At 37.5% G+C, this 26,031-nt stretch overlaps 1 long non-coding RNA gene across 2 annotated transcripts; it reads left to right on the forward strand.

Annotated features, from left to right (window-relative positions):
- The first annotated feature begins 24,649 nt into the window (after nt 1-24,649).
- On the forward strand, nt 24,650-25,515 carry LOC133708782 (uncharacterized). 2 transcript variants are annotated; one of them, XR_009846048.1, is made up of 4 exons: nt 24,650-24,758; nt 24,847-24,997; nt 25,159-25,241; nt 25,318-25,515. It is a non-coding gene; the product is annotated as an uncharacterized LOC133708782 (long non-coding RNA). The 2 variants fall into 2 exon arrangements; XR_009846047.1 differs by having other exon boundaries at nt 24,855-24,997.
- Nucleotides 25,516-26,031: the final 516 nt, after the last annotated feature.

Raw genomic sequence — 26,031 nt, forward strand, 5'->3', positions numbered from 1 at the left:
GACCCGACTGGTTCTCTCACCTCCGGCCACCTCCGGCGACGGGACAAGCCGAAAACGACTCACACCAGCCTCGTGCTTTGCTCTGTGGTGTTGGTTTGCACGGTGGTTCACCGAAAAGTGGAGATCGCAGACGTGAACAGTGGCGCGCGGACTGACCCGACCGAAAATCCACTTTTCCGGCGACGTCTCGGCCGATCCTTCGAGTTTTTGGAATCTCCTCCTCCTCTTGATCATCCTCATACCCGCCTTGAGGGACGATTTTGTGTGTGGAGTGGAAGATCAAGGGTTGAAGATCAGTGGTGCACGGTGAATCTAGAGCTTGATCAGACGGCAGCGAATGGCCAATCTTGCAAGCTTGATCTAGGACGATCTAGGTCGAACCAGACTTAGCTCCACGTATGAAAGTTGCTCTACTCTTCGTGATGAACATTTCTGGATGGCTTGATTGTTTTGGTTTTGAGTTTTGGCCAGTGGTGGTTGTGGTGGTTACACCGCTGACTGTGGAGGCGTTTTGGTGGCCTTCCGGCCATGGTTTGGTTAGTTTCTGGTATTGTATATCATCTACTCATCGATACGAGCGTTTTGATATATAATAAGCAATTTTTGGAGATCATATGAATATATTGTGATTTTTACGGTTTCGGACCGTTTGATGCTTCGATCCGTGAGGATCCGAGCGTCAGATCGACTTGTGGTTTGGACATATCGATCGTAGAAGTATTCCGGAGACATTGGGTGGTCTCGGATGTGGTTTCGCCTCGATTGGCGTTACTTTGGGGATTTTAGTTCAAAACAGGGGTTTCAGACTTAAATCATTTGTGAATTGTTACCAAGTGGAAACCGATTGTGATTAGGTACTTGACGAAGTATTCTTCGACAGTTGTTTTGTGGGTTGGCTTCTTTGTTCTGTATTGAAGACGCAGCGGGAGTTTCGAGGTGAATAATCTCACAATGTTCATTAATGAACGGAATACCTTTATTGTTTTGAGAGTTATTTAGTTAACTGCAAACTATAGTTGGTATTAGTGGCATTCCTGAGTGAATGACCACGTATATATATATTTACGTGGAATATGTATATTCTTTTGGATTGATGAGTGAATTGAAGCAATAGGGATTGATGGGTTTCATTCTATTGTTTTGAGGCTTGACTTTTCGGAAACATTGTTTTAGGAATTGGGAATTTCTATTGTTTGAAAAGTGTCAACATTTGGTGTGAGTTGCTTTGGTGTGATTTGAATGTTTTGATCTAACGATCGGGGGTCGGAAGATCTGAGAGTCACAAGTGGTGATTTCTCCTTTTGATTTGATTTAATGTTTTGATTTGACGATCGGGGAGGTCTGATGATCGGAGGTCACGGGGTGACATCTCCTTTTGAGAGCTGAGTAACTTTTGGTCTTGAGCGACCGCTTTGAAATGTGTTGATCTGATGATCGGGGAGGTCTGAGGATTCGGGGTTGCTGGGAGTGACCTCAGGCATATATATCGGGACTCCACGCCTTTGGCCGGGTTAGTGGATACGATCAGTTAAAGCTCTAGTATGTTGCCATGGTACATCATGGGGGGTAGCAGGGAGCTATCTGATGCTCATGAGTACGTGTTTTGTTTTTAAAAGGGAGTTTCGGGGATTCTTTCTTTTAAATGTCCGGGGAGGACTTGTGTATCATATTTAATTGTCAGAGTTTCAATTATTATGATTTTGTCACGGGGTGACTTGTGTTGATTTGAGAATGTGTTTTAAAAGGGAGTTTCGGGGATTCTTTCTTTTAAATGTCCGGGGAGGACTTGTGTATGATATTTAATTGTCAGAGTTTCAATTAATATGCTTTTGGTCACAGGGTGACTTGTAATTGTTTCTTTTGGGAAAAGAATGTGTTGTTTTGGGAAAACAGGGTGTGTGTCCCTTTTTACGAGTTAATGGGTTTCCTCGTTGGGCGAGTTGTGCATGTGTTGTTTTGAGTTACTCATACGGGCTTGCAAAAGCTTACCGGGTTTGTTGTGTGGCAACCCGATACACCATTCAAACGGTGTAGGGGTTAATCCTGCAGGTCAAGGTAATCGTGGCTGAACCTGAGGTGGTGGGCTGGTAGCATTACGGTAGGAAGTCAATTTTGTGATTTTACCGTTATAAAGACTTCCGTTGTTGACAGGACCCGCCCCGGATTTCACCCTGAAATCCGAAGTGGCCCTGCGGGGCCCACCTTAGAAGAAATTCTACCAAAAATTTGGCGGAACTTCCCCTAAAAATGGACTACCCAAAACCTGTAGGAAAACATTTACACTTCTAAGCAATCCATCCTTATTCTCCTAGAGCCACCTGCTCCCCAAATCACAACTCCAATTTCACATAACACAAAACTCAACTTAGCAATACTAATCCCAAAGGTTATCAGAGCAATACTAATACACAAGGATATAAAAAGAAGAGTAAAGGATCAAGGGATCCTACAATGCTGAAGTAGTGAAAATTATGCCTCAAATGCCATGTACGCCCAACCTCCACTAATTCGCCTGCAAACTGGGAATTTGAAACCGAAGGGCCCAGGGGAAAGTAATTTAAAACACGTTAGAGTGAGTGGACAAAAATAAACAACTAAATAAATAATTTAAAAGAAATGAAGTTGTATTACTTTCCCACGGATTTAAATTTATAAAACCTCGATGCATGCATCGTTTATAAAACGTATGTCTTTAAAACTCAGAGTCTCGTGAAAGCATACCAGTCCCCGCTGGTTAAGAGAATCGGACAAGCCCCGCTAGTCAAATAACAAATAAAAGGATATGGGGAAGAGATGTCACCATACGGGTAGGGTAAAGGAACCCCTAACCTCGACTGCCACCCACACATAGGTTGTGTGAGGAGGAGAACTAATAACCTCGACTACCACTTACGTGAGGAGGAGAACTAATAACCTCGACTACCACTTACGTGAGGAGGAGAATAAACTACCTGATCAACTGCCACTCACAAACACAAAGTAAGTGAGGAGAAGACCTAGTAATTGGACCCCGGTATGGTAAGGAAAACATTCAAAAATCCCGAAAAATTCAAAAGACTTTCCCAATCTCTCACAAGAAAAATAACCATTCCAATGACGTGGCCCCGCACGCCAAAATATTCTCAAATCCGTAACCAAACCCGGAAATTAGTACGAGCACAAATTCCTTCGGAAAATCTCATTTCCAAAAATATTCCAGAATATCTCAAAATTGGCTACCAAATATAATATGTAATCTGGGAATCATCTCGGTAAAATAAATCATATTTCCAAAATAATAATCATATATTCCAAAACCAAATCCGAATCTCTCTTGAAATCTCAAGAATTGATAATTAGTTATAATAAAAATTTCCGGAAATTACCACGGAATAATAACAAGGTAAATATCACATAAACCAAAATTCTCACATCGAGCATAATAAATCTTAATTCAAAAGTTTAAACCAATAAATCAATTAATAATCCAAACCAAATTAAAGTGCTCGATAATTAAATTGATAAATCAATAAAACCAAAATTTGCGGAAATTAATTTGCATGCATCAATTAAAATCAAAAGTCCACTCACAGTACTATTTAGGCGTTCACGAGTACGAGTTCCTTCGTCGAGCAATAGCTCGGTATGTCACCCTGTACACAAATATATTCTGTGAATAACTATTCTAATTAAATACGATTCTCAAAATCGAATCCTTATAAATCATCTCTCTAATTCTTCTCGGATTCAACCCACATTCTACCACTAATGCCAATTCCTCGATTTACATATTCCACAACGAAAACGAGGGAAATCCGACGGCCGGATTTCCCACAATTCAATCACAAAACTCCGAATTTCGGAAAATCACAAACACTTCCATTCTCCTCCAAAATTCACCAAACTTCACATAAAAGCTCTACAACATTTATAAGATTTAATTGGGCTAAAACAGGAATTAAAAACCAACCCTACACGCCTCCACGCGCCACCCACAGTGGCCCCATGCGCCGGTGGCCACCACCTCCGATGGCCACCAAATTTTGGCAGCACCACCTACTCAACAGACCCAACAATTTCCATAACTACAACATGTTCCAATTTTTACCTTTAAGTGCTCGAAATCGGCTGGTGAAGAAAACCCAGAAAATCCAAGAACCCTAGGATCAGGTTCTAATCGATTCTCCCTCTACACTGCAAATCATGGCTCAAGGCTAGGGGCAAAATGATCCTTGGCAAAAACCGCACCCTCGATATTGGTTTGGTGGCCGGAAACAGCCGGAATTGCCGGAAATCGACGAAACCTCAGTTCGGCTACAGTAAACTTCGCGGCTCAATTCCGAGCTCCTCCGGCCGAGCCACCGCAAAACACCACCCTAGGCATGACAAGGAAGAGGAAGCGAGCCTGCCGGTGCTCGGATTCCGTCGTGGGTCGGCCGGAGAAGGAAGAATTCAGAGGAAGAAGAAATCGGCCGAAGAGGAAGAAAGGGTCGGGGGAGAAGAGAGAGAAAAGCCGGGTAGGTTTCTAAAAATGGAAACTTACCACAGTAACTCGGCTATTTATAGAAAGTTACCGTGAACAGTAAGCATGAACAGTAACTTTAATATTTCGCTTATAACTTTCTCATACGAACTCCGATTTTTACGTACCACATATGCACGCGCTCGGTTTAACGTCCTCTACGACTTTCATGAAGAACATTTTCTCAAATTTTGACCCGAACAAAAAGTCAACTTTTAGGGCCACTAAAAGTATCCCTAAAAGTATCGAAACAAAGTAAAAAAGTGAAAGTGGTTGTCGTTTACCGTCCAAATGACTAGTAAACGGGTAAATTAAGATACGGGACGTTACAGTTGTAGTAAGTGATAGGAGCATAAAGTGCGACGATATTATTGAGTATATGCCCCATTTTAGCCTTGTTTCTCTCTTAAGTTTCGTGTTTTGAGTCATCGAGTCATTTTAAGAGTATTGTAGAGTGTTTGGCATGAAATAAGCGGAAAAAGATAAATTCATGAAAAATCCTAGTTGGATCATGATTCCTCGTTTTTGTGGTCTTTACATTTTAATTCCCTTTATTTTCTCTAGAAATTTCTAAAATTCTCCTACTTGTTGTAGGAAACCTTGCCTGGTGGAACTCTTGGAAACAGCAATGATGGAGTCATAAAATAAAGCATTTAAGACAGTTGACCGAGCAATGAAGAAGGGAAATAAAGGAGAAAGACGTTTTTCAGTTGTGGAATAAAGGAGAAAGATGTTTCAACTGGAAAATAAATAAAGGAGAAAGATGTTTCAACTGGAAAATAAATAAAGGAGAAAGACGTTTCAGCTGTTAAAAGACCCCATTATGAGAGAAGTTAAGGCCATAAAGGAGACGTTTCAGTTGGGAAATTAAAGGAATTATGATGCAATCCCATCCGTCCAATGATAAAGGGTATGATCGACAAAAGCCAACCACTGCTCCCCTATAAATAGGCAACGTCCGGACCAGAATTATCATCACTTCCTAGCCAAGATCACTTCCCGGCCTATCACTTCCTGGCCAAAAACTTTTCCTAGACTCTGCCTAATTCACTCCTTAAACTTCCATCACTTACAAGACCGTGACCACCATTCATCCATCATTCTACGAAGTTCTTAGGCGCTAAGTCAAGGACGCTCCACCACCATAGCAGAGACGAGTTCATCACCTTGTTGCCAAGCCGCTGAGGAAAGCTTCAAAGTGTAACTATGACTCTACTTACAATTTTTATTTCGGTTTTGTGTGTTTGGATTTGCGAGTTGTGTAATTGGAGACATGAAATTTTCAAAATATTTATTTTAATATTTTTGAGATTTTCAGTTTATTATTGAGTTAATTTCGAGAATTCTTTTATGATGCATGTTACAATCTTGTGCCCTTTTACGTGTTTAGGTAATTTTCAGAGTTAGGTTCATAAGTTTGCATGCTAGAATAACGGTGAGAGTTCTTGTGTGTTTGCTTAATTTGCCAAGAGTAATTATTATTTGTTAAGGCGCGGAGTTAAACAAGTAGCAATTAGTTCTAAAACGTGGTAAAAATCATGCTTTAATGATTAAACGATTCTGGAAATTACGTGTTAAATTCTATGTGTAATGGTTAATTTGAACGTGTGAGTTGATTCGAGGGTTAGATAATACTACTACTTAAGAGAATTACGCTGAGTGTTTTCGAAAACTAGTAGTATTAGGCTTGGTAAGGACTTTTCCGATCCAAGCCTACATTAGAACAAATTAGATAAATGGATTGATCCGCTGAGGCTTTTCATTTGGGCTCTTATCTATGCATTCAAGATGGGCACATTTTTGTAGCATGTTGAAATGAATTTTCTGTTTTTACACTTAGTAATTTCTGAGTGGAATTGGTCTGGGTTAGGGAAGTCGATCATTGTATATAGTTTTATTTGTTTTGTTTTTATTTTAAGTAGATTAGGAACCAAATCTCAAAACCCCCATTTTATTCTTTTATTTGTTAATTGACCTTTTTGTGTAGGTGTACCCTACAATCCCCGGACTGAACGATCCCTGCTTATCCTATACTGACAACTACATTTTGCAGGGTTAAATTGTGAGGCTATTTAAGCCGCATCAGTAAGCTTTGAGGAGCATTTACGTTTTATTTTGTTGTTGACAATTTAATTCGTAAGCTTGTGTAATATATAACTCTGTGGAGTGAGTGTATATTAACTTTGAGGGTTCAGGGCATAAGTATGTACTTGGTTTAAAAGGGAAAAAGTTTCCAGGTATTTTGTATTAATGGTTGAACGATCACGCATGTATAATTATGGGATTATATATCGATTTTTATTTATGTTAAAAATCAGGGCGTGACACTTTTACTTATTATTTTGTTGTTGCAACTTAATTTGTAAACTTGGGTAATGTAATATATGACTCTACAGAGCGAGTTTGTATTGACATTGTGTGTTCAAGGCATCAGTATGTACTTGGTTTAAAAGGAAAAAAATTTCAGGTATTTTGTATTGATGGCTTAATCATTACGTCTGGTTTAATTGTGGGATTTATATTGATTTTTAATTATGTTTAAAAATTAGGGCATGACATTGTGTTTTGAAGTTTACTACAGATGAACCTACGAGCATTTATGAGGATAATGCTACTTGCATTGAGCAAATAAAGTAAGGTTACATCAAGGGCGACAACACCAAGCACATATCTTTTAAATTCTTCTACAATCATCAACAACAAACTCTCCTCAAGATCAGAGTGAACCAAGTTCGATTTGAGGACAATGTGGCAAACTTTATTTACTAAATCATTGCTTAAATCCACATTCGAGAAACATATACAAAGTATTCATCTACAGAAATTATCTGAACTCCCATGATCACCATCATCAGGGGGAGACATTGTATTATTTTTCCCCTTCTACCGAGGTTTATTTTTGTCCTACTCGGTTTTTGTTACTTGGCATGATTTTTAATAAGACAGCGTGAGAAGCACCAATGTTTGGACGGCACAAGGGGGAGTGTTGAAGGAAACCCAATTCGTGTGTGCTTGGCCCAAACATGATTGCTTCTTCTAGTTGTAATAGGGTAGAATATTCAAAGTCTCCTAATCTATTTTTAGTTAGGATACCTTATACTCTAAGGAATTATACATGTAATCTTCTATATAAAGAGGCACATATTATTAATGAAAGTATCTCAATATTCTCCAAAATTCTCTTATTCTCAAACAATCAGCGTTTTCTTTATATTTATAAATATTAACTAATCTAGTCTGGTCTTTTGATGGTATGACACAAGTGGGTCCTAAGGGCAACTCCAACAAGGGGGTTCCATACCAGAATTTGTAGAAATATAGGACTTTTCATCTCCAACAGACATTTTTAGGGGGTCTCAAACCTAGAATTATAAGACTTTGTGCTATCTCAAGTCTCAAATATGAGACTTTTTCAGAACCAGCTCCCAGCTACAGTGGGCCAGGACTATTAATTCTGCTAACCCAGCCCAAGCACGGGTCAAACTCACTTTAGAGAGAAATTGCACACAACGCGCTTGAGGGAGAGAAGAGCAGCCAAGCACGCGCGTATGGCGTGCAGGGAGAAAGAAGAAAGTTGGAAAAGTGTTGCTATGGTGGGGCCCATAGGCTCTGTCCTCCCCTACCGACTGTTGGAACCCCCAATGGTCATATTAATTGACGGTTCAGATTTGTCCATTTTGGATATGGATGGCTCTGATGTCGTCCCTTTTTTTATTTTATTTTTTATGCAATAGATATATTTGCAATCAAACAAATCAGATTTTATTGAAAAATTTAATCAACAGCTCCTATTAAATAGTGGGTTATTAATTTCAATTTTATTCAAAAATAAAATAAAATTACCAAAAAATTGTAGAAAAAATCTACCCTTTGGAACAGTAAATTGTAAGAAATTCTATAAATACCAATCCACTCTTTCCTAATTCCTTACACCAAACATTCTCCATCTCCTTCAAAAAATTTCATTTATTCATGCATCTTCTTGTTCAAGGTTCTAAAAAACGCTAGGCGCTAGTCGGGCGGTGACCCGAGGCCTAGCGCCCAGGGGCCTAGGCGAGGACTAGGCGGTTTTTATTTTTATATTTATAACATATAATTATATAAATAAAAATATAAAATATAGATAATGTTTGAAAATAAAAAGAATGGCATGGACCAAGACATTGCTCATTGACAAGTTCGGGCTGGGCCTCCACCTAGTTTCTTTGTTGACATTTTTCTCCTTAAAAGAAAAAAAGTTTAATAAAATAAAATAAAAAAATCCCACCTTGAGTCTTCGGCTTAATTCCAACCTCCCACCAAACCAATTAACTACTTCCGTTCTCTCTCTCTTCCAGTTCTCTATATATATCTCTCTCTCTTCCATTCTCTGCTTCAAAACCCAAGGCAAGGCACCACAAATCTGAGACCTCCATGATCTCCACCAACCTCAACGTAATTTCCAATCTTTAACATGTAAGCTACTAGCCTACTACTCTCTTTCTCTGTTTCGTTGCCCAGAAAATGTGTTGAAGAAAATTGGGGATTATAGTAAAGATTGAAGCTTTTGCTTTTCTTGAACCAAAGTGCAGAATCCCATGTTTTCTCTGCACCCAAATTGATGATTTTGATTTTGAATTGTGATTTGTGTGCTTAGAAAATGGGTTTTTCAGTTCTGGGTTATCGGCGAACTAATAGAATGAGAGAAGAGAATTCGTCGATTTGACGAATAAGGATAAAAAAAAAAATATTCAAGCCGCCCAGGCCGCCTAACCTCCGCCTAGCTTGCCTAGGCGGGCGCCTATGAGGCCAGCGCCTAATACCTTCACCCAGGCCAAAATCGGGACGATACGCCGGCGCCCAAGCGGCCGCCTAGGCCGTTTTTTAGAACCTTGTTCTTGTTCATACATTTTTTTTCTCTCTCTTGGAAAAAAGGGGTCCAAAAAAGAATTCTTGGAGGCACAATGAAGAAGTTGTTCTTTGCCAAGCTTGGATCACCGTTGGTGGTGATGGTTGTATTGAAATTGAGCAAACATTAGATTTATTGTGGAACCGTATTGCGGAGGAGTACAATGCGCACAAACCGGCAGATTGTGTAACTAGAACATCTTCTTATTGTAAGGCTCATTGGAAAAAAAAAAAAAAAAAAAGTCCAGATGTATGAAGTGGCGGCAAGCTCTTAACAAGGTCGAGACTTTTCAACAAGGAAGTTGCAAAAATATGGAGGACGAGGTAATTATATTGAAATATGTTAAGTAGTAATAATTTTTTTATTTGTCATATAGTTGTGAAGTAAAATGTTGTTATATAGTTTATTAATTGATTTATACTGAGCTGTCTTTTTTCTTAATATTCTATTTACTTAATATTGTATGTAGCACATGAATGTTATGTCGACGTACTACGGAAAAATTTGGTCCTACGCCAACAATGGAAAATACCAACCATAGTGTTTCTACTCCTATCGACTTGGATGATTGTGGAACACCCAGAAATGAGGAGGAGATGACTTCATCAAGGAAGGCACGTCCTCAAGGACAGAAAGCTCAAAAGCTAGCTAAGAAAAAAGGCAATAAGCAGGATGCGGATGGCCTACAACTTCAAATGCAGAAATTTCAAGAACAATGCAAGCGCGAGTACCAACAAAGGTGATATGCTTAAAGCAAGCATCCAACTTAACCCTACAAAATATCATCGTTAGTATACGGTAAATAGGGATCGTTCTAATTCTGGGATTGAGGGTACACTTGTCATTTTAAAATAATTAAAGAATTAATATAAATACAAAGTATAATATTTACAAAAATATCTACAAATAACGAAATAAAGGGGGTTTTTAGAATTTGGTTTCGAAAATTAAAATAAACAAAACAAAGAAAATACAAAAAACACAAGTACAAGAATGAAACATAAGAAACAAAGATCAAAACCAATTCCATAATCAAATTCGATTCAAACCCTACAATTGTTCATCTAAGTCATGAGAAAGAAGTTGATCATGTGAAACATTCAAAGCAACTGATTTCCCATATTTTACTTTCCTTTACTAATTAACCTAAGTGAAAGCACCTAGATCAATCCTATCAAACATGCAATCAAAGTCTAGAAAGTTAGCTAATCAAAACATGTTCAACGCAAGAAGCATAGAGAAAGGCTATCAACTTAAGTGCACAACCTAGTATGAATAAGTTCATCTAATTGCAATTCTTTTCAATTAAATTCGACTTTTGTCCAAAGCCTTTACTACTTTTGATTTAAGTTCACAAAACTATTAGGTGAATCATGTACTTAAATCTAGCATCAATTATATGTAAACCCTAGATGTTTCGAACCACATAAGATAGACACATAAAAGATATCAATCAAGCAAATTTAATTGAACAAACTCACATAAGCAACTTTAGAATCACAATCATAGGAATCGAAAACTTTATTTAATCATAAGAATTGGGCTTAAAACCTTGCCCTAATGTTATTATTAACTAGAATAAATCCAACGAAAATCAAACTAGGAAAACCTAAAAGGTTACAAAGAAAGAGAATGAATTACACCGTGAGTTGGAGATGGAGATGGAGGGCTTGACGTTGGATTCTTGAATCTTGGAAGCAAGTCTTCAAGGTGGCTGATGGAGGATAGGTCACACGGCTTCTTCTTCTCTTCTTCTTCCTTGCTTGAAAACAGTGGAGTTGCACTAGAGAATGGAGAGAGAGAGCTTTGACGTTTTATGTGAATTTTCTGAATGGGAGAAGTCTTCTCAACGTCAAAGAATGGAGAGTATATATAGGGGACATTGGCCTTGGTCTCCAAGCTTCATGAATCTTCTACTATTTTCCCAAAGAATTATTTAATAATTTGACATAGCGTCGACCAATCACGTAGAGCCATGTAAGCCCTGGTGTGCCATCCAACCAATCAAAACTCTCCAAAATAAGTCTATATCCCTTTTAATATATTGTTGCCGAAAATATATAAGGATTTTCTGATTTTCTTCATTATTTTCGGCCAAAATTCCTTTAGGGAATGTAGGGATGAACCTAGACTTGTTTTGAGCATTTTCTTGTTGTCCACACTTCTTCTTTCCTTAAAACTCTCCTTAGAATATCTCCAAACGTCTTTTTACTTGATTTTCATGTTGCTTCCTTGTTTCTCTCTTGGCATTTCACGGCAAAACACATATCATCTTCAAAAATATCTCTTTTGCGTCACAAACCCTAATTTGTTGGGCTTTTATCCATTTTGCCGAAATTCACAATAGTCTAGAAGGATCTTGGGCCTTCATGCATCGTTTTCAAGCCCCAAGGTCTCCTAGTGCTTCCAAGAGTCATTTCCCTTCATTATTTTGATCATGCTTCTTGGTTGGCTTAGGAGTCTTGCTTTGTCAAAGTTTCCTCTTCTGAACAGGATTTCCTGGTTGAAACACGAAAACTTCATTTCTTCATTTAAGCTCATTTATGCAGCCCTTTGTGTCTTGTCTTAACTCCCTTCAACGTTTTCTAGCTCCTCTTTCCACTTTTGAGCTCATTTCAGCTCATTTATTCCAAGGACCTGAAAATAGAAACTATTACTAAAAATAGAAACTTTCTAAAAATAGGAAATAAAAACTTTCCTAAACTAAAAGGATTTATTTAAGGAAATAACTAAGTAAATATGAGGAAATAACACTTAAAACGTCGCATTAAAATGCTCCTATCAAAAGGCTACAACAATTCGAGGAAGGTCAACTGATTGAGCAACGTGCTGAGGATACTCGCATGATGATGGTGGATCTGTTACGTCCCGTATCTCAATTTACCAGTTTACTAGTCAGTTGGGGGGTAAACGACAATTACTTTCACTTTTTTACTTTGTTTCAATACTTTCAGTGGACCAAAAGTTGACTTTTTTTTTTAGGTCAGTTTTTGAGAAAATTTCCTTCACGAAAGTTGTAGAGGACGTTAAACCGAGTTTGTGGACATGTGACACGCTTATATCGGAGTTCGTATGCGAAAGTTATGGTCAAAATACTAAAATTACTGTTTATGTTAATTTTTCTATAAAATGAGGAGTTACTGTGGTAAGTTTCCATTTTCAAAAACTTACCCCGAGAGTTTCTCTCTCTTCTCTCTGTCTCTGTCTCTCTCTCTCTTTCCCCTACCTCATCATCTTCTTCGGGCCATATCTCCTCCGTCCGGCAACGGATTTTAACACCACAAGTACCGTTGGAAAGCACTCGTCGTCCTCTTCAATTATAGGGCAGTTTGGTAGCTTGTCTTGAACCATGGAAGGTGAAGCAAGGAGAAGAAGAACGCAGCATCGCCGTTTTCTCAAGTTTTGGTCGAAACTGGAGTTTCTGGCCACCTCCAGCGACAATACTTAACGGGTCTTGGAGGTCTTGGATCATACATCAATCTCTCAAAGTCTCTTGGTCCAATTTGAAGTGTGGAGCACGAATTGAAGGATTGAAGATCTAGGGTTTTAAATTTTCCCTCTTAGCTTTCGAGGTAAATTCCGGACTTTTGGTTTCAAATTAGACTTTGTTGTAGTTATGAAAATTGTTGGGCTTAATGAGAGGAAGATTTTGGCATAGGTGTTGATACCTGGTTCTAATACACTAAAAGCAAGCGCATAATTTAACCCTGAAAATGTCATCGTTAGTATATAGTAAATAGGGATCGTTCTATTCTGGAGATTGAGGGTACACCTGTCATTGTTGAACAAATAAAGAATTAAAATAAAACAAAGTATAATATTTACAAGAATATACAAAAGATATATACAAAAATAACGAAATAAGGGGGGATTAGATAGATTTTCGAAAATAAAAATAAATAAAAGAAAGAAAATATACAAACACATGTACAAGAATGAAACGTAAGAAACAAAGATCAAAACCAATTCCATGTAATCAAATTCGATTCAAACCCTATAATTGTTCTTCCAAGTCATGAGAAAGAAGTTGATCATGTGAAACATTCAAAGCAAATGATTTCCCATATTTTACTTTCCTTACTAATTAACCTAAGTGAAAGCACTTAGATCAATCCTATCAAACATGCAATCAAAGTCTAGAAAGCTAGTTAATCAAAACATGTTCAACGCAATACACATAGAGAAAGGTTATCAACTTAAGCGAACAACTTAGTATGAAAAAGTCCATCTAATTGCAATCATTTTCAATTAAATTCGATTCTTGTCCAGAACCTTTACTACTTTTGATTCAAGTTTACAAAACTATTAGGTGAATCATAAACTTAAACCGAGCACCAATTATATGCAAACCCTAATAGTTTCGAACCAATTAGAATAACCATATAAGAGATATCAATTAATCAAATTTAATTGAACAAACTCACATAAGCAACTTTAGAATCACAACATAGGAATCGAAATCTTATTCAATCATAGAAACTCGGATTTAAACTTTATTCAATGTTATTGTTAACTCGACATAACCAACGAAATCAAACAAGGAATAACCACAAGTGATTACAAAGAAATTACACCGTGGATGGAAGATAGAGATGAAAGCTTGACGTTTGGACTCTTGAATCTTGAAAGCAAGTCTTCAAGGTGGGTGATGGGTGGTGGTGATCACGGCTCCTTCTTCTTCTTCCTTCCTTGCTTGAAACCGTGGAGATGACTAGAGAATGGAGGAGAGAGACTTGGACGTTATGAGAGTAATTTTCTGAATTGTGGAGTGTGGGCACCCTTGACGTCAAGAATAGGGGAGTTTATATAGGGGACTGCAAGAGTGCTCTCCAAGTTCTTGATTCTTCTTTTATTTTCCAAGGATTTATCAGAAAATTCCACATAGCTTCGACGAATCGTAGAATGTCATGTCACCTTTGTTGTGTCATCCAACCAATCATAAAGCTTCAAAATAAGTCCATAATTTTCTGAATATATCTTTGCTGAAATATCTATGAATTAAATCTGATTTATTTCCTTATTTTCGGCCAAAATTCCTTTAGGGAATGTAGGGATGAACCTAGACTTGTTTTGAGCATTCACCCTTCCTTAAAACTCTCCAAACCTTATTTCCAACGTCATCCTTGATTTCCTCTTGAGATTTTCACGTTAACTTCCTCATCTCCACGGAAAAAATCAGTTTTAATTCTCCAAGAATATCTTTTATTTGTTGCACACACTCCTCCTTTCCTAAAAAATCTCCCTTGAATATCTCTTTGCATAATCTTCCTTGTGTGGCGTCAATCCCCTTGCTTTCTCTCTCTCTTTTCACGGCAATCAATCACAATTAACTCCTCCAAGAATATCTCTTTCCTTAAAAATCTCCCTTGAATCCCTCCAATTGAAATCTCCTTTATATTTTCTGACTTTCACATTGGCTCCTTGTTTCTCTCTCTCTTTTCACGGCAACAACACCCCAAAAATATCTCCTTGCATCTCAAAACCCTAATTTCATGGGCCTTTATCATTCTTGCCGAAATCCATATACTCTTGAGAGTTCTTGGGCCTCCATGTGTCATCTTCAATACATATAGTCTCCTAGTGCTTCCAGGAATCTTCTTTTAACGTCACATCTCTTAATCTTCCACTCATGTTTCCTTTTTGGCTCCTGAGTCTTGCTTTGGCAGAGTTTCCTTTTCTGAGCAGGGTTTCCTGGCTGGAGCAGGAAAAATTCATTTCTTCATTTCAGCTCATTTATGCAGGCCTTGAGCTCCCTCCAACGTTGGCTAGCTCTTCTTTCCACTTTTGAGCTCAATTCAGCTCATTTATTCCAAGGACCTGAAAATAGAAACTTTCTAAAATAAGAAAAGGAAACTTTCCTAAACTAAAATGGAAACTTTCTAAAAATGAGAAATAGAAATTGCAAAATGGAAACTTTCTAGAAATAGACACTTTCTTAAACTAAAAGGATCCAATTAAGGAAATAACGAAGTAAATACGAGGAAATAACACTTAAAACGTCGCATTAAAATGCTCCTATCAGGTTCCGAGGTTGGCCGGCAACGTGTTGGTGTTGTGGCGCCTGGGGGCCGATTATGGCTTCCAAAATTTGCAGGTTGTGTTCCTTGTAACGGGTGGAGCATGTTGATGTGTGTTTTATGAAAATTGAAAAAGTTTTAGTATCGATTATGATAATCTGAAGTGTGGGGTTTCGATTGTCGATTTACAAGAATCCGATTGTCGAATTTCTCTCGGTTCTACTCTAGAATGCTTAAATGTCGAATCGATCGTAGTGGTGAAGTTTGGCTTGAATCCGAAGAGAAATGGAGATGTTGGTTTACAAGGGGTTTTCGAGTTTCATTTTAGAATCTTATTTAATTGTTGAATTGTTATTTACCGAATATAATCTTGTACAAGTCGAGGTACTGACCCATCATTCAACGAGGATCCATACGCTTGGGTGACACGTTAGCTGTATACTGTGAGTGAGCTTTTGTTTTAAATGATGATTGATAGGAGCACAAAGTGTGACGTTTTTAATATGTATTTTCCCTCATTTGGAAAAGTTATTCTCTTAAAATTACTAGTTACAACATAATTTCTGTTTTTAGGTACTTGAAGGACGGAAATGCAGAAAAGAGGTGAAAAATAGCAGAAATGAGCGTAAAATAAGGACAAGTCATTTTAGAAACTTTCCTCTTTCATTATAGGAATTATTTCCTATTTTGTTTTAGGGAACTTTCTTTGAACTTTCCTATTAAAGAGAGAATTTAGGAGTCCATCAAATTAAGAATTCTTGAGTGATGAATTCGAGGAAAACTTAAAGGAAAAATCAGAAAGAATTCGAGGAGATAAAATGGAGTGTTTATAGTCAATATTTATTCCTAATTATCTTATTTTCTATTGATTATAACACTAATTAAATTCTGATTTTTCTTGATTGTAGGAGTTCATTATGTGCACAATTGGAAGAAGAAATTAGTGCAATTCAAATGAGAGGAATAAGGGATGTATCTGGTCACTATTCAAGGCGTATACAATGAGTCATTAAGGGGAAAAGAGATCAGAAAAATCAAGACTTTGTCATGAGGAAATCAAGCAAATTTGGAGGAGAAATTACCTCTAGATAATTGGCCATGATTGCATCATAAGAGATGAGAATTCCACTATAAATAGCAGCCATTCTCTACTCCAAAATCATCACTTCTTCATGCAAAATTCAGTTCATTAGCTTAGCTCTCTTCTCTCCAAAACCCTCTCCAAATATTCAGAAAAAGCCTCTTGGCGTGAAGAGCTTTAGGACTTCTCCAAGGCTGTTCGTGTTCTTGAAGGCCAAGCCCTGTGTTCTCTTGACGTTCTCCAAGCTTCCTTGAAGATCAAAAAGTGTAATTCATGGCCCTTATTTCTGTTTTCATACTCTTTAGTATTGAATTTCAGATTTCGTTTATGAACTTTGTTATTGGAGTTGGATTTTTGTTAAGAACGAGTTTATGTTAGTAATTTTCAGATTCATTTCTTTATGTTCTTGAGTTGTTTATGATATCTTTGCAATCTGATTTTGTGCCATCCTTTTATATCTTTAAGCATATGATTTTGGTTGAACAATGATGTTAATCTACAGGTTAATAAAGCCAAATTTGTGTTCTGATTCACCTAATCGTTTTAGGGCATAAATTGAAGTGGTAAAGGCTATGTACAATGGTCGAGATTATATGCTACATGTTTGTGCGTTTGTAACTTCTTATGGATGCATACATGTTTGGATTCAGAATTCTAATTGCACTTAATGATTCATATTTAATGTTGACAGATGCTCTTCAGTATTAACGTGATGTTTTATATGAAATATTTTAAGTTATGGACTTTTCCTAACTTAGGAGATTAAAAAAAAGAATTAAAGTGGTACTCGATCTCTTCAGACTTGTACTTCGAATTCATTTCTGATATTTAGTGTTGGCACGATTTTAGGTTGTATAGATTGAGACAATTCATTGCATGTTGATATGGTTTGCAAAATTCTGATTTGAGTGTGAAGAAGTCGATCATTGTAGATAGTTTTATTTGTTTTATTTTTATTTGAAATAGATTAGAAATCAAATTTCAAAACCCCCCATTTTATTCTTTTATTTGTTAATTGACCTTTTTGTGTAGGTGTACCCTACAATCCCCGGACTGAACGATCTCTGCTTATCCTATACTGACAACTACATTTTGATGATGCATGCATTTATTTCTCGAATTAGTGCTTTACTTAATTATCATATTATTTGTCGAGCATATTAATTAGTTTCGGATATTATTTGGTTTTGAATATTTATTAGAATATTGATTGGATTTTCCGTCATGATTTTCGAACATGAGTTTTCTATGCTCGGATTTGGACTTATGATTTATAATGATATTCGACAAATTATTTTCTGAGGTGATTTCCGAAATTATATACTATATTTTTATTCGTCGACTTTGAAATTTTTGAAAGATTTTCGAAAATTGGATTTTCGATGGAATTATATTTCTTGATTATTTATCGGCTTTTGGTTTTGGCATTGGGAATGCTTTAGCGATGATTTCTGTTTTGGGTTATTGTTTCTAAATCTACTTTAATTCCTACTATTTGGTTATCGATTTGAGAATGCTTTTGACGTGTGGGACACGTAGTTGATTTACTTTATTTTTCTCTTGAGGTTTACCAAGTACGGTTGAGAATTGTACTCGTGTTTTCTATTGCGAGATTTGGGGAAGCTTTATGGATTTGTGGATTTACTAGTTTTCGAATGTTTCCTTCACCATACTTCGATTGCTTTATTTTTAGTTCTCCTCCTCACGTGAGTTGCAGTTGAGTCTCCTCTTCACTTACTTTGTGTTTGTGGGTCGAAGTCGAGGATAGAGCCTGGGAGGCTCATTCGTTGTATGGTGATTTCTTCTACTCCATACTCTACCGTTACTTAACTAGCGGAGCTAGTCCGTCTTGATCTTAACCAGTGGCATTGGTATGTTTTCACGAGATTCTTGGATTAAAAGATAAATGTTTTATCAACTTTGCATGCATTGAGGTTTTTAAAGGAAGAACACGTGGGAAAGTATTAAAGCTTTGCTTCATTTAAACCACCTTATTTATTTATTTTTGTTCACTCATGCTAACGTGTTTTCAATACTTTTCCCTGGGCCCTTTGGTTTCAAATTCCCAGTTTGCAGGCTAGATTAGTTGAGGTCAGGCGTACATGGAGTTGAGGCATAGTTGTCACTGCTTTCGCATTATAGGATCTATCGATCATTTACCCTCTTTTCTTTTTATTCTTGTATATGTTTTGTTTTAGAATTGCTCTGATAACCTGTGGGATTAATGTTATTAAGTTAAGACTTGTGTATTATGAATTGGGAAATGTTGTAATTTGGGGAGCAGGATGGCTCCAGGAGTTGAGGATGGTGTTTGATAGTAAAAGTGTAAATGTCTTTCTACAGGTTTGGGTAGTTCGCCTTTAGGAGAAGTTTTGCTAAATTTCTGGTAAAATTTCTTCTAAGGTGGGCCCTGCAGGGCCACTTCGGATTTCAAGGTGAAATATGGGGTCAGTCCTGTCAGGATCTATCAACGTTCACCCCAATGATAATTGATAAGGAGGCAGGAACCTCAAGCATCCCGGTTGAATCTCAAGATCCTACACCCCTTCAAGGAGACAACTCAAGCTTGGCCACGTATGATCTACTTCATGAGACATCTTGAATGTAATAAATATTGGTTTATTAGTTTGAATTGTTTGTGTTTTAAGTTATGAAAATAAAAATTATCTTCTTCGTAATAAAGCATTGAACTAGTTGGATTTTCATTATTTAATCATTGTAATTAATAATGGACTAGTTGTACGAATTATGAGTATTAAGCTTGATTCGTATATTGTTTGTGATGTGGAATTATTTTCGGTCGAACAATTATTTGAAAAATGTGGATTTAGGGGGGTACGAAGTTTGACTTTTTATACGTTGAGATTCTCTGAAAACTTCCTTCATGAAAGTCGTAGAGCATGTTGATATGAGTTCGTGGACAGGTGGCACGCGTCAATCGGAGTGTGTATGTGAATGTTATGATCTGCGGAAGTCTCAGATATTTTTGGAAACCACGAAAAATAGAAGTTTCCATTTTTGGAAGGTTACTATTTTCATTTTGGCAAGCTTCCCTTTTCGGAAACTCAGAAACCTCTCTTTTCTCTCCTGAACTTCTACTGACCCGACCCGGATCCGCTTTTTCGACCCAGCCGGCAGTCCGTTTTCCGGCGACCTCTACAGGTGAAACAAGCCTAGATCGACTCGTCTCCACTGTGCGCTCCTCCCTGTGGTATTCTCTAGTAGCGATTCTCCCACACGGTGGCGTTGTAAGGCGACGAACCCGAGTGCAGTCGGACCCAGACGGAACCAGCGACGTCACGGCTTCAGGCTTTCTATTTTGAGTTCGTAAGAGCCTCCTCAATCGATCCATGGTGGTAGGTTTGATCGATTCACGTTGAAATCGGATCAACTCAAGGTGAAGAGTGCATGACAGCTTGCGACGGTGATAGGCGGCGATCTAGGCCAAGTCGGCTTGAACCCCAGGTATTAAAGTTGTTCTATTTGGTGTTCTTGACATTTTGGACGGTTGGATTAAGATGGTTTTGAGTTTTGGCCGGTGGTGGTTATGGTGGTTGTTCCACCGGCTGTGGTGGCGATTTGGCAGCCTTCCAGCCATGTAAGGGACAGTTTCTAGTTTTATATAGGACTAAATACTCGTTACTCCTCATACTTTTGCATGAAAAATAGTTTAGTCCAAAATTTTAAAATTAAACAGTTTAGTCCTTATTCTTTTTAATTCTCACACAACAGGTCCTAAAATGACTATTATACCCCTCACTTTTTTTTTTCTCTCTTTTTTTATTTTATTTTTTTTGCCTCTCTCTCTCTCTCTCTCTCTATACACACACACACACACACACACACACACACACACACACACACACACACACTATATATATATATAGTGTGTGTGTGTGTGTATCAATATCTATACATATATATAGATAGAGAGAGAGAAAAAAAAAAAAAAAGAGAAAAAAATAAAAAGTGAGGGGTATAATAGTCATTTTAGGACCTGTTGTGTGAGAACTAGAAAGAATAAGGACTAAACTGTTTAATTTAAAAAATTTGGACTAAACTGTTTTTCATGCAAAAGTATGAGGAGTAACGAGTATTTAATCCTTTTATATATCATCTACTCGTTGATCCGGCGTTTTGATATATAATACGTAATTTTTGGAGATCATATGAATATGTTGTGATTTTTACGGTTTCGGACCGTTCGATTGTTCGATCCGTGAGGATTCAAGCATTCGATCGACTTGTGGTTTTGACATATCGATCGTAGAGCTATTTCGGAGACATTGGGTGGTCTTGGATGTGGTTTTGCCTCGATTGGCTTCACTTTTGAGGATTTTAGTTCAAAACAGGGGTTTTGGACTTAAATCGCTTGTGATTCGTTACTAAGTTGAGACCGTATGTGATTAGATACTTGACGAAGTATTCTTGGATGGATATTTTGTGGTTGTGCTGCTTTGTTTTGTATTGAAGACGCAGCGGGAATTTTGAGGTGAGTAATCTCACAATGTTCATTTACGAACGGAGTTACCTTTATTGTTTTGAGAGTTATTTATTTAACTGCAAACTATAGTTGGTACTAGTAGGCATTCCTGAGTGAATGACTACGTATATATATATTTACGTGAAATATATATGTATTGTTGGATTTTGTTGATTGATGAAAACAATAAGCATGAATGGTGCTTTTTATTGTTTTATGTTGTGGCTTTTCGGAAAACAAATGATTGTGAAATGATGATTTCTATTGTTTTGAAAAGCATTGAGATTCGTGTAACATTTGAGTCATGTGCGACTTCTTTAATGTTTTATTATGAGGCACAGAGAGGTCCGAGGAATTAAGGTTAGATGGTGACCTTAGGCAGTATATCGAGTAATCACGTCTTTGGCCGGACGAGTGGTTACGATTTCAGTTAGAGCTCTAGTCTGTCTGCCAGTGTAATTCATGAGATAACGGAGTGAGCTTATATCTAACTCATGAGTTTATGTTTTAAGGAATCCAGGAGTAAGTTGCTTTCCTTATATACGATTTATAAAAAATCAAGGCGTGAGTTGCTTTCTTTATTTCATATTAATAGAAACCAAGGAGTGAGTTGCTTTCTTTAGTTGTGTTTATGGAATCAAGGAGTGAGTTGTTTTCCTTATTTACGATTTAGAAGAAATCAAGGTGTGAGTTACTTTCTTTGTTACGTATTGATAGAAATCAAGGAGTGAGTTGCTTTCTTTTGTTACATTTTGATAGGAATCAAAGAGTGAGTTGCTTTCTTTTATTACGTGTTAGTAAGGATATCAAGGTGTGAGTTGTTTAGTGGTTGTTTTGAGTTACTCATACAAGCTTTCATAAGCTTACCGGCTTTGTTGTGTGGCAACCCGGTGCACTATTCAATGGTCACTACAAGAATATTGTTTATTCATAGCACAAATTAATAGCGTTTTTCCCTTAAGTGCTATTATTTGTCACTTTTAAGACCAAAAAAAAAAAAAAACAATGTTGAAACGCTATAGTTTCACTAGAAAAGTTACCGCCAATAGAAAAGTGAGAAAAGTGAGGGCGGGATTAAAAATTTTGGTTTTGCGGTTCGGCTTAGCTTATCGAATGAATAAAAAAAACAACGGGAGTTTATGTGCAGTTCTTCTCTATCCGCTGCCGTCATCGCCATTCTCTCTCCTCCTCCTCATCCTCTCACTCCTCTTCATCTCGCCGCTGCTGTCATCGCCATTCTCTTCAATTCTTGTGAGGTCACCAGAAAAAGTGAGTTTTTACTATTCCTTATGTTTTGCTCTTCTAAGCTTCGTGTTCTGGTGGTTTTCTTTTACAAGTGAGATTGGGTATTTGGACTGAGTTTTAATCTATTTGGGTTTTTGTTTCCCTTGATTTCTTTGATGGGTTTTTCTGTCTCTTGAAGATTGGGTGCTTTGATTTCGTGTTTGTACTGGTTTGTGAAAGTTATTTGTTAATTGTTTTTGCAGATCTGATTGAGCGAGGCGATTTGAGGGGACTCTCTGCTCTTTCTCAAACCAGACAGCAGAGCTGCTTGTTGATGCTTCTTAATTATCCGGACAACCAATATCTCCAACTCTCTTTGGAATTTTCTTCGAGGTTCGTTTCCTTTGGTCATGATCGAATTCTGTTCCAACAGCTTTCTCTTGCTTATTTTTGACTTTTGCTTATTCTGTGTGTCGGTATGTCCTCACTGATTTATTGCTTAATTTTAGTGGAACGTTCACTACTATTTAAATCGTTTATAGGAGTAACATTCACTACACCAATTTTATTATCAGACAACACTTTTTGCACCACGAAAAAAAAAAAAGTGTTGTGTGATGAACAAAAGTGAATCACACAACATGTTTAGTAAACTTACGTTGTATAAGGTGGTTAAAATTCTGAAGTTTTTGTTTAGAAGGTCATTGCACAACGGTTACAAGAATAATCTGTTGTCTGAATCATAAAAAAAAATAGCGGCAGATTTCCCTCCCAGATCGACTCAAATTTGGCTCCAAATTGGTCCCTAGATACCACTAAATTGTATAACAGTTTAGTTACTTGTGTTGTAGGAGTATGCTTGCAAATCATCATACAATGGTTTTTAATGTGCCGTTGTGCAAGTGAGTGGCAAAATTTGGAGAAGTCTCCAAATGACATTCATTCTCCCCCCAAAACGAGCAAATTTGGCTTCAATGGTTTATCATGCTTGCAAGTTCCTACAACGTAATAAACTATTTCTGTTGTGTGATTGAGAAATGCTTAGCCTCAGCGCCAAAACTGAAATTTTGATTGCACAGGCGGGAAATTTCCATCTTTGTTCCCTCATCTTTGCTACACTTCAGACAACATATAGAACTCAATATGTTGTCTGAGTAATTAAAAAAAAAAAAAATTAATGCGTGGTGCCTGATACAACTCGAGGGCACCATTACACACACTTAACCATATTAGCCATTTTTCAAGTCTAAGAGCAAAACCCCGAGCCTTTCTTCACTTCGAGCAAAATCCCAAGCCTTCCATCTCTCACTCCCACTTTGGCCTTAGAGAGTTTTCAGCTAAAGAACTTCCACACTTCCCCTCTCTCATTTCACTTCCCTTTCTGCGATTCTCTGAGTTGCAAACCCTAACCCTCTCTTTTCTTCGATTTCCGAACTTCAAGAGGCGTGTAATTCTCCTTTCTCCACTATCTCGACTTGAGATTAGGGTTCTTCATACTGGAAAAAAAAAAAAAAAAGAGGTTCTTTGATTTGCTAGTTCTGGGTATTGGGAAGAAGAAGTTCATCAAGGAATGTGAAGGCTGGGTCTTCGAAACCTCCAATAGATCTCACAAGTTAGTGGCCAGGGCACCGAAGAGTATCAAACGCCGTCGCTAAAAAAAAAAAAAAAACCATTCGCTTCGGGAAAGAAGCAGAACAGATCTCTCTCCCTCTCGCTTTACCATCTACCCTTCTTTTCATCTCGTCGACGACTAACCAAGTATGTGAAGAATCTCTCGTCATCGGTTGTCGCTTCTGTCCGGTAAACACCTCTCCATCTTCATCTCTTTTCTATTTATGTGACTCGAGTGATTCTAGGACTAAGGTCATGAAGTTACAGACTTATAGTTACAATAGGGAGCTTTGGATAATTGATTTCTGTTGCTTTGATTCAATTATAGGGTTGAGACTTCTGGGTAAGTGGGTATTAAGGCTTTGGAGTCGATTAATTTCTATTTGCTTGATAGATTTATATGGTTAATTAGGTTATTTGGCTATTAGCTAGTCGCGACCGTGTCTCCAAGCAGCGAAGAGAAGTGGCTTTTTGGGCTATGGAGCCTCGCCCTCGGGTAGGGGGATGATTCCGAGTCGGCCGGAAGAACAATAGTAGACCTTTGGAAAGATCTACTTAGGTGCGTTGCTCACTTCTTCTTTTTGCTTTGCTTGCTTTTCATTATTGCTAACTCATGTTCTGTTTTGGTATCTTGATCGATCTGTTTTATTTCAACACCTACACTAGTGAAATTTTATTTCAATAGATGATAAACACAAGCAAGCTTGCAACCCCAAAATTTCTCACTCTCCAAATCACCATCACTATGCTGACATGCGCAATTTCCTTTACCCAATAAATTTCCAATCTTTTTCACTTTGTTACTGTATTTAGACACTTCTTGTTTTAATTCTTCCATCTGGGTTTTTGACAGGAGTGCCCAACACATTGAATGTGATCACCAATTTCCCATTCTTGGTTGTTGGGGTTCTGGGTTTTGTTCTCTGTGTCCAAGGAGGCTTTTTCAATATCAGGTTCAGTAACTGTGCACTATCTATCTCTTTATTCATGTCTTATAGTGATGTAATTGGTTGGTTTTGTTTGGTAATGGGTTTGGTTTAGTTTGCCAGGTGAAGTTTGGGGTTGGGCACTGTTCTATGCAGGAATAGCAGGGCTGACTTTTGGCTCTGCTTATTATCATTTGAAGCCTGATGATAGTAGAGTGACTTGGGATACCTTGCCGGCTAGCATTTCAATCCATCGTTCTTCGGAGGTATGAAATTATATGTCAAGAAAGTTCTCTGTGTTCCAGACAATTTCAGTGCTTTCCTCCCTTGTGCGAGTTTACGTGTTAAAACAATTGAAATATGACTTGTTCTCGTTCTTTGGATGTGTACTTTTGTTTTGGTTGCTTTTTCCTGATGATTTTACAAGGTGTGGGAGAGAGCAGAAGAATTTTCACCAGAGAGATTTGATATGGAAGGTCCTATACCCAATGAAACGAATACAGATTTCAGGTACAATTTGTAGTTATGGATCCTTCACACACGTAGCAGCAAATTATGGTTAAACAAACTTATCTATTGCTTTTAGGTTCATTCCATTCAGTGGAGGGCCACGAAAGTGTGTTGGTGATTAGTTTGCTTTGCTGGAAGCTATTGTTGCTCTGGCATGAAATCTTGGAATCTTTTGGAGGTAGCATGAAATCTTTTGCTAACTGTGGTTCTTACTAGTTGGTTGCAGAGCATGCAATGATATTAGATTGTACATGATGTTCCAATTGATTCCATGTATAGCAATTCCACGAATGACATTTGTGTTCCCACCTAAATATACTCACTCAAGATATTGGCTTTGGGCAGCAAGTAGGTCATTCTCATCATTTTTCTCCTAATATATATATATATATATATATATATATATATATATATATATATAAGAGAGTTGTTTACTAGCTGGTGTGCAATAGAAAATGAATGGGGTTAATCAAACAAGGTGGACTTAATTAAAGAAGTTGAGGCCTATGACATGGATACTTGTGAATGATAAAGTTTTATGAAAATGCACAATCATTCTCAGCTAATGGCACTTTTCTCATCTTCCATAGCCAACTATTCGGTACTTGACCATTAGCCTACTAACATGTTTGGATGCAGGAATCCTCTGTCACACCCCGAATTTTGAATAATAAATTCAAATCCGAAACATGAATTAAACCACATAATCAAATATACATCCTGAATTTTTTTCTCAGAACATACACACCACTCGCCACTCAAATATAAAATCTCGAAGACCTCGAGTTTA

The sequence above is a fragment of the Rosa rugosa genome, chromosome 5 (assembly GCF_958449725.1).
Source record: "Rosa rugosa chromosome 5, drRosRugo1.1, whole genome shotgun sequence".
Classification (NCBI taxonomy): Eukaryota; Viridiplantae; Streptophyta; class Magnoliopsida; order Rosales; family Rosaceae; genus Rosa; species Rosa rugosa.